Source organism: Dysidea avara, chromosome 1 (genome assembly GCF_963678975.1).
Source record: "Dysidea avara chromosome 1, odDysAvar1.4, whole genome shotgun sequence".
Classification (NCBI taxonomy): domain Eukaryota; kingdom Metazoa; phylum Porifera; class Demospongiae; order Dictyoceratida; family Dysideidae; genus Dysidea; species Dysidea avara.
The window spans coordinates 62,425,214-62,438,909 of record NC_089272.1 but is presented as its reverse complement, the minus strand read 5'-3'; the positions used below and the strand labels follow the sequence as shown (position 1 = coordinate 62,438,909).

The following is a 13,696-nucleotide window of genomic DNA, read 5'->3' as shown; positions in this document are numbered from 1 at the left end:
GTAACTGTTCTATCATATATGACTGTTGTATTGGAGTGACTGTTGTATTAGAGTATATCTCGGTTCAGCAAAGGGGTGTACAGCTAGCTAGACCAATAAGGGGTGAGGTGATCTTGTTTACTGTAAGTATAGTTAGATTGTTAAGAGGTGGGGTCTCCATAATCTATTGCTATTAGTCCACCTACATCTTTATTTGATGGGAGTGGTCCGAACCTATCGCAAATGAGATCCCTATCGTGAAGTTGCAGATACCTAGCTAGTGTACCTCTTATAGTAGCACCGGGACTTAAGCGCTTCTGAATTCCAGCTCAGTAATAATTCTGTGGCATCTAAATATGCTGCTGAAAGAAAGTGTTGGTACGGAAAATTAATGCCTTGATATGGTTTCGTTGGATGAAGAAGACAAGCAGCCTGATTGAAGATAAAATAAAAGATAAGGTGCAGAGGGCCTACACTTGTCGGAACCCCAAAAGGCACATCCCACTGGTAAGTTTGTTATTGTGGTGTAAAATGGTGGCCTTGTGCTGCTTCATTTGGCCTCTAGCCTTTCGACTGTGATCAGGCAGGCAGTCAGGTAGTGAGGCAGTGAGTCTAAAATTCGAGTTTTAGCGGTTTTTAAAAAAATTCTGTATCTGGCCACCTGTAAGTGTTTTGTTATGTTTAATGCTGTATTGTATATTATATGGACTAGGACAATTCCGTAAAGGTGAATTTTGTCGTGTAAAATGTCTCTAGGATGATTTTTAAAGGTAGAATTTTGGCGGTGTACGAAACTTTCACCACAATCCCTGCTTAAATGATATGACCGTACCATTTAATTATAATATCATTGCAGCCAGATATCATTTTTTTCAAAATAGCCTGTTTTTGGAATGCCACATCTTTTTTCGCAGCTTAAGTATTATTGATTAGATTGAGATTGCTACTCCATGTGTATGCAAGGTGTAATAACACTACAAATGGAATAGCACCTATACGTACAGTTGTATATGTGACTGCATCTGTGACCGCATCTGTAACCGCATCTGTGACCGCATACGCATTTGACGAGCTACTATTATAGTACCGTAATTTGGCTGTAAAATGATTTTCGTACGCAAAACTTGTGCGAGAATTTCTTACACAAAAACTTTTACATGAGATCGAACTACACAAATAGAGCAGTAATTCATATTAATCGTACTAAAGTATTTTACATGTACATTTTATCCCATTTTTACATGAAATTAAAACAAATTACGGTATGTCGTAGCCAAAGCTTCGTACTTCACAATGCACTTTATCGAATTAAATTTCACGCAGTATTTGTTTAAATACATAAAATCTAATAAAATTCCCCACAGAGTGCCCATACAAAAATAATCATGTGCAAAATTCTACCACAGTTTACAGCACCATTTATAGTCAAAAGTTATCGAGTTTTCTGCAAGATTCTGTGACTGGTGAGGCTGAAAGAAGTGACCCTGTACAAAGTAGAAATACTAATGTTAAATTTGCCATCCATTTTTTAGTGAAAAGCAGGGGCGTAGCTAGCCAGACGGTGGTGGGGGACAGGCATCCCCCACAAAACACTCGACATTGTTTATATATAATTGCACAAAAGGTTAATGACCCAATGATGGGCTAGCCAACATACGGTGTTGTATTATTACAGCTTATGTAACTAGCTATATAACTACTTCATTACTGATTGCTACCAGTTATCACTTATCAATGGAAGTATTTTTGTTGAGCATCATCGCACGTGCCACAACTGTACTCCAACAAATTCACCCACAATCCAGTAGAACTATATTGTGAATATGTTAGTACAAATACAATGTGTCACAGTTACTTACGTCAGCCACAGTCTGTGCTGCAGTCCTAGTACACTGGCATAGTATGACGAGCTCACTCACTTCAGCCGGCGAAATTCAAACGCCATGTATTGGCACGAAATCCGCCAAACTCTACACCTTTCCTGTTAGCAGAATTTGTAAGCTTGTGACGGATCATCTGACTGACTGACAAAGTGAAAAAATTAAACTGGCATGCCACCACACTGTACAAAGATCCAGAGTGATAAACTCGGGAAAATAAAGTTGGTCCATATAACACTTTATCACCTCGTAGGTTTGTAGCATCATTGCATATCACCTGTCACTTCTGAGTTGTGACTCTTGCGAAGTCATTTTGAGCGGGCCATCTGTTTTTTAGGTTCAAAAAAATGCACTATCACGTGAGTAGTGTAGGCTAAATTATAGAACTGTGTCTAATATTTTTGTTCGGTGAAGGCAAAGTGTCTATACGGAGGAAAGCCCTGGGGATTCAGGCATACCTTATTTTTAGCACGTCTTTTTATTAATTGCTTGTATCACGCAAGAAATCATCATATTATTATTGTCACCATTCACAAACGAGTTGAATGTTGTGTGCACTCGCGTAGTAGCGCACAAACAGTAATTTGGGATGCGTGTCAGTTACTGGAAAGCTTGTGACGGAAGTTTAAAAAAACATCACTTAGTGACGGGGGGGGGGGGGGGGGGGATGCCTCCCCTTGGCCCCCCTTGGCTACGCCGCTGGTGAAAAGATGTTTTCCTGTGGTTCATGACAAAAATACACCTTGTAACACAGCATAATTCATACACAAATACTGACTGTATTTATGCCGTCTATGTTTAGGTGGTGGAACTAATAGCCCAAAAATTCTACCTTGGCTCAAACAAAAACAGACCACAGCCCCCAATGGTGAATAACATTAGAGTCATTTATAGATTTGAGGTTCCTTTTGTCTCGTTATAGGGAGTTTTTAAAAATAGTTGTTCCAATACTGAATAAAGACGGGGTTAGAATACGTAGTATTGAAACGCTATTTTTGCTGTGTAAAAAGGTATACCACCATCTAGGACTGTACAATATCATGCGTTACAACCACCCTGGCATTCAAGATATCAATCAGCATCATTCCAACTTTAGCTAGTTTGAAAGTAAGCATTGTGTTGTGTTGGACTGGGTTGCTTTATAGCATCGCCATGAATGGTTGGATAACTTCTAAGAAAACAGCGTTTAGCACGTAATACAAACCTTGTAAGGCTTCACAGCCACCCGTTGAGATACACTGATGTACCTACTGTTATTATTGTCTATTTGTTGTGGCTGCAATTACAATGTGCTCTTGATTATGTAGTGATGTCACCATAATTATATAACAATTACATTTATGTGGCAAATAAAGGAAAGTGGTATCCAAATAATATGCAACCTTAAAATAATATTAAACGTTACTGATTGTATATGTTGCAATATGTTTAATAAAGTAGTTGTTAGCTGTGTCCTGTGGTTAGTTTACTTTGTTATGCAATATCATTATTTAATTATCTCTGAATACAGACCTGTATATGAGTTGTATATGTGTGTGTATTAATACTGCACAGAACATGCAGTATTGTTAGCATAATCAAAAGTATTATGTTTGGTCATTCTACAAAGGAGTGGTCATTCTTGAGAGGTTTTACCTAGCTCATGCGTTTCACTGAATTAAGCGGTTCTGTGGTAAGAATTTCATGTCATTAGGGGATCATTATGCGTACTAAATTATTAGAAAGAAAAATGATAAATTAGGCTTGTGTGGTGCCAAGTCTCAATGCTGACAGATTCCCACAAATCCCATACAAGAGTAGGGACAGTGAATGTGGCTCAGACAATAACTCACCACTAAAGCTACTCGTGCAGCTTCTCAATTGCAACACTGTCACATTACATTTGAGTTAGAGGAATTTGTTGTTGTCAAAGAATCGTCCGCATCTGGTCTACTGTAAACTCAATAAAGTGATTTGCACTTTTCCACATAGACCACAATAGCGTAAGCATTCAATTATCGGCCTAGTTGTGTGCCAACCTACGGGAATCTCATTTAGAACAAGATATACACAAACTTTTTATACCCAGTGATAGGCAATTTAATACTCTAAGTGTACACAATGTACCAGCATTCAAAGAAGTAGCATTCATCAGCAGCATTCGGCCAAAGGCACTGGTATAAGGCATCAATTATCATCGGTAGATGTCATTTATCAGCCACTCAATAACTTGTGTACATCAATTATCGTCCAATTTGAAGTATTTTGCTTGGCATCCACATGCAATTCAAAACTAAATCCTGCCAATAGTACAAAATAGTCTACCAGCACTAATTGTAATTCCACTAAAATTTTAAGTAAGTCTTGTGCGCGATTTTCGAAATATACTCAAATCAATTTCTAATAAAACAATCACTCAAGTATTTTATCACTTTAAGCACAATACAAAATAGGACAATTGCTTCATCAATGATGTAACAAAGGTCAGCAGAATAATCTTGGTACCACTGGGCTCAGCTTTAGCTAGTTTGTTTCCTGCTATCCAGCAATGTACCCAATCACATACAAGCTCTTCATACGTAAACGACAACTGACAACTTCTATCCACTGTGATGGGTGTCTTATTCATTTGTTCCTGTGCAGTGTAACATGTTCAACACTTGACAGCTGGTTACAAGGCTCCAAACTTCTAAATACAATGTATATTTCAGTCGATTATGCCTGAAAGTGAGTGTATTTTCATTTGTAAACGCTCTTCCAGCCTACCATTGCTTATGTAGCCAATTCTCCACAGGATGTAGATAGCCTCACAAGACGTTGCTGTGATTCACCTTGATTTAAGACCAGTTTCTTCTTAGCCGGGCAGCTCCATTACTCATCACTTCTAACTACCAAGATATTTCCGTCTTCTTTGGTCCACATAAACAATTCATAACGGCTGTCATTGTACAGCCACTAACTAATCCATGATGATTAAAACTACCTTTAACAATATACAAGACACGAATTCCAAGTCAAATAAGTGGTGACTATCTAGTAAACACATGAGTGCAATTGTAAACAAACATTATTCCACCTGTAAGTGTGATTATTCCGGTACAGAGAATCACTAGAGACTTTAAAATGATTTCAGCTTAGCTTGAACATCTTGTAGAAGGTTCAGTGTGCACTAGAACAAAAGAAACAAAATGGATAAAGTTCAGCACATCATTTTCATGCCAAGAATAACAGACTGACATAACAAAACAAAGCTATACACAAACCACTTGTCATTAACCAACAGTCCAATGTAATAGAAGTTGATTTTAGCTGGTAGAAGAACAAAACAAAGCAGCACGAGGCGCCATATAGTGTTCCGAAGTTCCATGTTTTAATCCAGATTCTATAGGATGATAATAGACGTCGTGTTGGTCGATAATATACATCAGTCGATAATTGATTGCTTACACTACATTCAGTCACTATTGTGACGTGTTAAAGAATCACGTGTCTTTTAGAAAATTGACGGTATACATAATCATTGTCTATTTATGACACTTCTGATAATGTGAAATCCGAGGTGAATTGTAGTAGCACCGTTCAGTGAAACAGATTAAATATTGATGTAGAGAAAATAATAAAGATGATTGAACATGTGGCGCACTACTAGAACACAGTGGAATGTATGATTTTAGTCTCGAGGTTGTGATGAATGTCAAAGAAGAATTGTGTAGGAGGTTGTATTTCCATTCTAACTTGCACTTCGCTAGTATGTAGGTGTAGTACAATTACTGAAGTGTGTGCTGTTTATTAATCGGTGAAATCCATTAAAATGCATACAGTGATTGTGGACAGGGCCGCCCACAGAGAGGGAAGGGGGGGGGGGGGGGGGGGGGGGGGGCAACTGGGGCATTTTTCCCTGGGCCCCAGCCTGTTAGGGGCTCCTAGCTATGCAGTTTAAAATAGTGAATTTATATGATTCAGTTGTATACTACATCGTTACAATGTACGCTGATTCCACCTTAGTGTCCACCTACCATCATCAATGTTCAAAAGAAGTGATTGGTCTTTGTGCAGTCTTACAATATGCAGGAGGATTCCAAATCCATTATCCATGACTAGTAATCATGTGTCGAGTTTTATTCTTTTTGTATCTAATGAATACAATTTTTAGCCGTGCTAATTAGGCGCTTATATGACATCGTGACTGACATTCAACAGAAGCCAGAGACTGTGACTAGTGAAGCCAGAAACTGTGACTACTGAAGTCTTTGTTATAAAAACTGAAGTCCAGTAAACCAGGAAACCTCTGTTAATGACTTGACACCTTAATCACTAAATTATAGCCATGCTGCTATAATTAGCTATATGTGTGACCAGCTCCTTTTTAGTAAGTATTAACCATTATAGCTTTTTGTGTATAAATATGTACGCAATTTCAGGTGTATGGTACTGATTTTGGTTATTGAGTATAATGTAGCTAACTAGTGATGTGAGTAAGTAGGAGCCTGGCGTGGGCTGCCAATGGCATAATAGCTATTAAGGTTTTAGCTATAATGTCAAGTTTTAAATGGACCTACCTCTCTGGTTCTGAAAAAAGAAAAGCGAAAAAGAAAAGGATTGAAAATGAGAAAAAGGGAAGGCAGACGTTAGAAGAGTGTGGCTGGTTTACATGTCAATCTAGTCCAGCAACACAGCCAAAAGAATCTCATTCACTGGTAGAGGAGGATATGTCAACTGAGCACATCAGTGGTATGTCAGCTTTGGGCCAGTGATGCTTATGTGATGGGACAATCAGATCAGTTGGAGGAAAACATGGAGCCTACAGCAGATTGTCATAGTGAAAGGTATGATGTAATTATAGCTATACTGTCTAAGGATTTTTACTCTTTTTACCTGTAGGGGAAATGATGTAGAAATTAACTCATCTTCGCATACTCAAACTTTGCCTTTAAGCAGTGATAATGAAAATACAGGTAGTTCCTTTTTAGAGAACCATGACATCAGTGAATTTGGTCAGCCCTTACAAGAACTTTGCACTGAATACGAAACACCTTCATCTTCAGCTGATACCAATCATCATACCCTAGTAATGACCCGGAAACTTGGACCCACCTCTCAAATACAATAAGAGAAAATGTTGTCCTGAGTGGTCCACCAGCAAATCCATCCTGTTTTCCACGTGATTCCCATGGTAGGAGTTTTCCCTCTAACATTCAACAAAACACTGCAAAATGGAGAAAAGGCACGTGTTGACTGGCTTGTATGGAGTCATTCAGCTAGCAAGCTGTTTTGTTTTCCTTGCTGTCTCTTTCATGGTGCAGATGATAAACAAGAATCATCCAAGTTAGCTTTACCAGATGCTGGAATTCAGGACTATTGGCGAAAGTTGTATGAACAAGTCAAGAGCCATGAACGAAATATGCTGCATGTTTCCCAATATTTAAATTGGAATGCTTAGAGGCAGCTTTGAAGCAGAAAATAGGAATAGATGCTGCTATACAAAGACAAATAGATGATGAAACAGCTAGATGGAAGGAAATACTAAAATGCGTATTGGATGTCGTACTTTTCTTAGCTGAGCGCAACCTTCCATTTAGGGGATCAAGCAGCAAAATAGGGGATGGAGACAATGGTCTGTTTCTAGGTATACTAGAGCTGCTGAGTAAATACAATAAGGTACTAGAAATGCACTTTAACAATGTAAAGCAACATCAGATATCAGAAAGCCGTATGCAAACACACTACCTTTCATGGAGATTCCAAAATGAATTTATTGAAGCATGCAGTATACAGGTCCTAGATGCTCTTCTTGCAGAATCTAAGAATGCTATATTATATTATAGTGTAATTGTTGATGCAACTCCAGATGTATCACATACAGAGCAAATTACGTTTGTTCTAAGGTATGTGCACAGAAATGAAGAGAATGTTTGGGATGTAAAATAGCGTTTTCTGTTGCTTGAAGACTGTGAAAAGAAGAAAGGAAAAGATATAGCTGACTTGTTATATATATAGTGTATTGGAGAAAAATAAAAATCTTCAAAACTGCAGGGGTCAAGGTTACGACAATGGCTCGAACATGTCAGGGATATATAAAGGTGTACAAGCACTAATCTTACAAACAATCCCCAAGCGATATAATTTTATTTGCATTGTAGTGCACACAGCCTTAATCTTTGTGGCGTCCATGCAGCTGAGTCCAGTACAGATGTGAAGTGTTTTTTTGGGAACATCCAAAAGTTGTACAATTTGTTTAGTGGCAGTGCATCTAGATGGAATGTTTTACAGGATAAAACAAGTATATCTTTACACAGATTGTCGGAGACTCGATGGAGTGCTCGAATTGATGCTGTAAAACCCCTGGTAAAAGGCCAAGGGAGATTTTAAGTGCTTTGGAAACATTGAAAGAGGACTTTGACCTACCAGGTGACTTATACAATGAGGTTGTAGCACTGCATAAATAGTTTTTCTCTTTTGAATTTGTTGTTTTGGCAACCTTTTGGTTCAAGGTTTTGCAAGCTATTCATAATGTTAGTTGTTTGCTTCAAGGCACTCAACTTACTCTAGATGAAGAGATATGGCTGTTTGCACTACTTACCAGTGATCTGCATCGTATTCGTGATCATGGTCATTGATGAGGCTAGAACTGTGGCATCTAATCTTGGGTTTGAGGAACAGTTTAAACAGAAAAGACAAAGGAAACGTAAAGCTTTACCTGATGAAGACCCCAGAAATGCTCACATTCAGGCTAATGAAGAAGACAGGTTTCGGATTGATGTTTTTTATGTTGCCTTAGACAAACTAACACAAGAGATTGAATTGAGATCCCAAAAAGCAGCAAACATAATGATATGTTTTCATCTATTTGGCAACCAAGTAAAGGTGATGCAGACTCCCAATGTTGCAAAGGCTGCTAAATTTGCAAAATTCTACTCAAAGGACTTGACAGTAGATGATTTTTCTGAAGAGACTCTTCACATGACCATGGTAGGTAAAGAATTATTTGGAACAGTGTTGTCACTTAATCTACTTAACCTAATTTATCAAAAGGGACTACAGAATATTTTCCCTCAAACATGTATTGCCTTGAGAATTTTAATCACAATACCAGTATCAGTTGCTGAAGGAGAAAGAATCTTTAGCAAACTATCAGTTGTAAAGAATCATCTGAGATCAACAATCGGACAAGAACGCCTCTCACATCTGATTTTGATGTCATGCGAACATGATTTAGCAAATTAAAGGATTAAATTATGACAGCATCATCAATTCTTTTGCATCACTGAAAGCCAGAAGAATTCACTTTCCTTCTTCATCTTCAGACTCTTCATATCAATAACCCTATCAATTTGATCAGTTGTAATACCTAGTGATACCTAAATTCTATGTGTATACATGACATGTATCAATAATAGTAAAATCATACTTTTAAATAATTTACATATAAAATACTCCTAATGGGAAGCTGTATCTCAGCTAGAGATGGACCGATACCACTTTTTACCGATATTTCCGTAACGAGTATTTGTACTGAAATTATTTGCCGATACCGATACCGATACCGATACCGATACTATACATTGAAGCCTAGACAAGTTTATTATAGAAATTTCATTGTTGTGATACATAGCTAGCTATTAAAACATCACAGTAATTGATTGATCTCAGTTCAATCAAGTTTTAAAATGTTCATTGTATAACAGCTAAACATGATAAACATCATGGTAGATTACTAATTTCTTGATTTGAAGTAGTTTTCTTGTAAGCTTATTGATAAGGCAATTAATTGCGTGGGCGGCCGATAAATGTACAATGTTTGTTACAGCTTTTCAACCAAACCTTTTCATGAAAAAGCAAACCAAGTAGTCATAAACTTATTTCTTGAGGAACAACTGCACTACCATTTAATTACAAAGGGTTCACGTATTCTAATACATTAGAATACACACGAAGCAATTGCAGCAATACTTGGAAAAGAGTAGCAAAGGCTTTGTTTCGCTACTTTGTTAGCTCAACTAAGTTACTGATTAGCTCAACTAAGTTATTAGCTACTGGAAACTTAGCTTAGAGATGGTTAAATAAAAATGGTGAGTGTCTACTGTACCTTGTATTACCGATACCGATCCGATACCGATACCACTGGTATCGGCATTGATACCGATACTGGTATCGGTATCGGTCCACCTTTAATCTCAGCTTGGTAGTTGTAACATGGCCAACAATGCACTTGATAAGTGTACATGAGTATTGTACACTGAAATTTGCCTTTGATCTCCCTACTATATAAAAGTGGTACGAGAGACACTCTTTGGCAAGTTCTTTGTAATTTACTTCATTCTCACATGGTCCAGTACAAAGGTCATGCCCTTTCACATCCCCACTCGAAACAACAATTAGTTGTATGGGTATTTGCAAACCGTATGTAGTAACAAAGTCGCTAACCAGGAAGTGTTACATAACGGTTGGTAACATGAACATCAGTAAACTACAAAGTGTTGCATAAAGGTATGGGGTGCCATTTGTGCCAAAATAGTACAAAAACACCTTATTTATAAACTATAACCATACTTTATAAATCAATACACTACTTTATAAAGTATAGATATATACTTTATAAATCATACACATCTTTATAAATCATAGACATATACTTTATAAATCATACTTATACTTTACAAATCATGCATATACTTTATAAATCATACACGTAATTTGTAAACTATTAACATACTTTATAAACATGATTTATTAGGCATCAAGACACACGGTAGTGTGTCGTGCGGCCCAAGAAGCCGGTGTGCCACCCGTGAGTATATTAACAGGAAGAAAGAAAATGCAATTTTCACACCTATGTAGCTCTGTGATCCCTTATTCGATTGGAACCAAATTTGCTAGAGAGGTGCCGGCCAGCAAGGGGAGTCTACACACCAAATTTGAAGAAAATCGCCCCAGCCATTTCCGAGATACGAGCGAACAACATTTCGTTTTAATTTCTTCGTTTTTTTCTTCTTCATTTCGCACACTTCGCAAAATCCGCCATAAAACACGAATGCGTGCTTGGATCGGGCTGAAATTTGGCACACGTAAAGGGCTCATTAAGGCGGATCTTTGTACCAACTTTGATAGGAATCCGATGAACATTCACGGAGTTATGACCAATTATTTGCGTAAAATAAGGTCGAAGGTCTGTCACGCCTACATGGTAAACTCCTTTGAGGAATCAGTTGAAAATTGCTATGTAGATGGAGCAACCATCGTAGGAGTGCCTTTTTGTGGTTTGAAAGAAATCGGGATAAAGACCACAGAGATATGACACAAAACCCAACCTGTGTCAACATTACGCGATCGATTTTTATGAATAAAAAAGCTATTAGTTTTCGTGTCTATCAGGCAAACCGCTTAGAGCAATGAGCTGAAAATCAGCATGTAGCTGGAATAATCATCATAGAAAGTCCTTGCAGTAGTACAGAAGAATCGGATTACAAACCACCGAGTTATGATTCGAAAGGCAACTACGTGTAGCAAGAGATACTCTAATAGAACAGTCACCCTAATAAAGCATTCAGCTGCATTTATAATTTACTAAATTATATTACATTGCAAGTTATTCTGTAGGGAATTCAGCTACAAACAAGTCACCCTGTAGTCAGATCAGCCAGAAGATGGTACCTAATAGAGAGTTCAGCTACAAAGGAATAATCATGTAGAGAGTTCAGCTCAAACAAATTGCCCTGTAGAGAGATCAGCTAGAAGAAGTTACCTTGTAGAGAGTTCAGTTACAAAGAAACAATCATGCAAAGAGTTCAGCTGCAAACAAATCACCCAGTAGAAAGTTCCGCTATGAACAGATCACATTGTAGAGAGTTCGGTTAGAAACAAATCATCTTGTAGAGAGATCAGTTAGAAGAAGTCACCTTGTAGAGAGTTCAGCTACAAATAAACCACCATGTAAGAGAGTTCAGCTGCAAACAGATCACCTGTAGAGAGTTCAGCTAGGAACAAGTTACCCTGTACAGAGATCAGCTAGAAACAAGTCACCCTGTAGAGAATTCAGCTACAAATAAATCACCCTGTAGAAAGATCAGCTAGAAGAAGTTACCTTGTAGAGAGTTCAGCTACAAACAAATCACCCTGTAGAGAGTTCAGCTACAAACAAATCATCCTGTAGAAAGATCAGCTAGAAGAAGTTACCTTGTAGAGAGTTCAGCTACAAACAAATCACCCTGTAGAGAGTTCAGCTACAAACAAGTCACCCTGTAGAGAGATTAGCTAGAAAAAAGTCACCCTGTAGAGAGTTCAGCTAGAAGAAGTTACATTGTAGATAGTTCAGCTACAAAGAAACTACCATGTAGAGAGTTCAGCTGCAAACAAATCGCCCTGTAGAAAATTCAGCTACACCCTGTAGAGAGTTCAGCTACAAACAAGTCATCCGGTAGAGAGGTCAGCTAGAAGGATAACCTTGTAGAGAGGTCAGCTACAAAGAAATCACCCTGCTTCATCTTTTCTTCTTCCTGTAGTAAAGAAAAAATGATAGGTTAAAAAAAGCCCTAAAGCTGGCCATAGGCCGGCTTTGGGGTATACAAATACAAAAAGAAGTGAAACCTAATCCAAAACAGCCAAGCTGTTCAAAAAGTGCGGCCCTCAGACAGGCTATGGTGAAAAAAGATGTGAAATCCAAGGTGGCGGCCAAGAAATGGCTGTGATGGTAGGTTAATGGTAAAAATTTTAATAATGACAATTCAGGTGAATTTTGTGCCAATACCAAGCGGCACCAAATTCAGCTGAATTGTTGTTATTAAAATATTTACATAAAACACAAATTCGTACTCGGATAGTGCTGAAATTTGGCACACTTGAAGGGCTCATTAAGGCGGATCTCAGTACCAACTTTGGTAGGAATCCGATGAACATACACGGAGTTATGACCTAGTATGTGCGTAAAATAAGGTCGAAGGTCTGTCACGCCTACAGGGTAAACGCCTTGGAGGAATGAGTTGAAAATTTATATGTAGATGGAGTAACCATCGTAGGAGTGCCTTTTTGTGGTTTGAAAGGAATTGAGATAAAGACCATGGAGATATGACACAAAACCCAACCTGTGTCACAATTATGCAATCGATTTTTATGAATAAAAAAACTATTAGTTTTCACGCCTACCAGGCAAACCGCTTAGAGCAATGAGTTGAAAATAGGTGTGTGGCTGGAATAATCATCATAGAAAGTGCTTGCAGTAGTACAGAAGAATGGGATTACAAACCACTGAGTCAGGATTCGAAAGCCAACTACGTGTTGCAAATGCGAGATCGAGATACTCTAACAGAACAGTCAACCTAATAGAGCATTCGGCTACGTTTATAACTTACTCCATTAAAGAATTATATTACATTGCAAGTTATTCTGTAGGGAATTCAGCTACAACCAGTTAATCTGATAGACAATTCAGCTACAGGCAAGTCATCCTGTAGAGAGTTCACCTAGAAACAAATCACCCTGTAGAGAGATCAGCTAGAAAAAGCCACATTGTAGAGAGTTCAGTTACAAAGAAACTATGCACCATGTAGAGAGTTCAGCTGCAAACAAATCACCCTGTAGAGAGATCAGCTAGAAGAAGTCACCTTGTAGAGAGTTCAGCTACACAGAAACCATCATGTAGAGAGTTCAGCTGAAAAAAATCACCCTGGAGAGAGTTCAGCTACGAAAAGATCACCCTGTAGAGAGTTCAGCTAGAAGAATTCACCCTATAGAGAGTTCAGCTACAAATAAATCACCCTGTAGAAAATCCAGCTACAAACCGCCCTGTAGAGAGATCAGCTAGAAGAAGTTACCTTGTAGAGAGTTCAGTTACAAATAAACCATCATGTAGAGAGTTCAGCTGC

The 13,696-nt window shown here is 38.1% G+C and overlaps 1 protein-coding gene across 3 annotated transcripts in view; it reads left to right on the top strand.

Annotated features, from left to right (window-relative positions):
• LOC136240011 (uncharacterized) overlaps positions 1–13,696 on the top strand; it is a 141,671-nt gene that overhangs the window by 11,600 nt on the left and 116,375 nt on the right. The gene's annotated exons all lie outside the window — the stretch shown is intronic.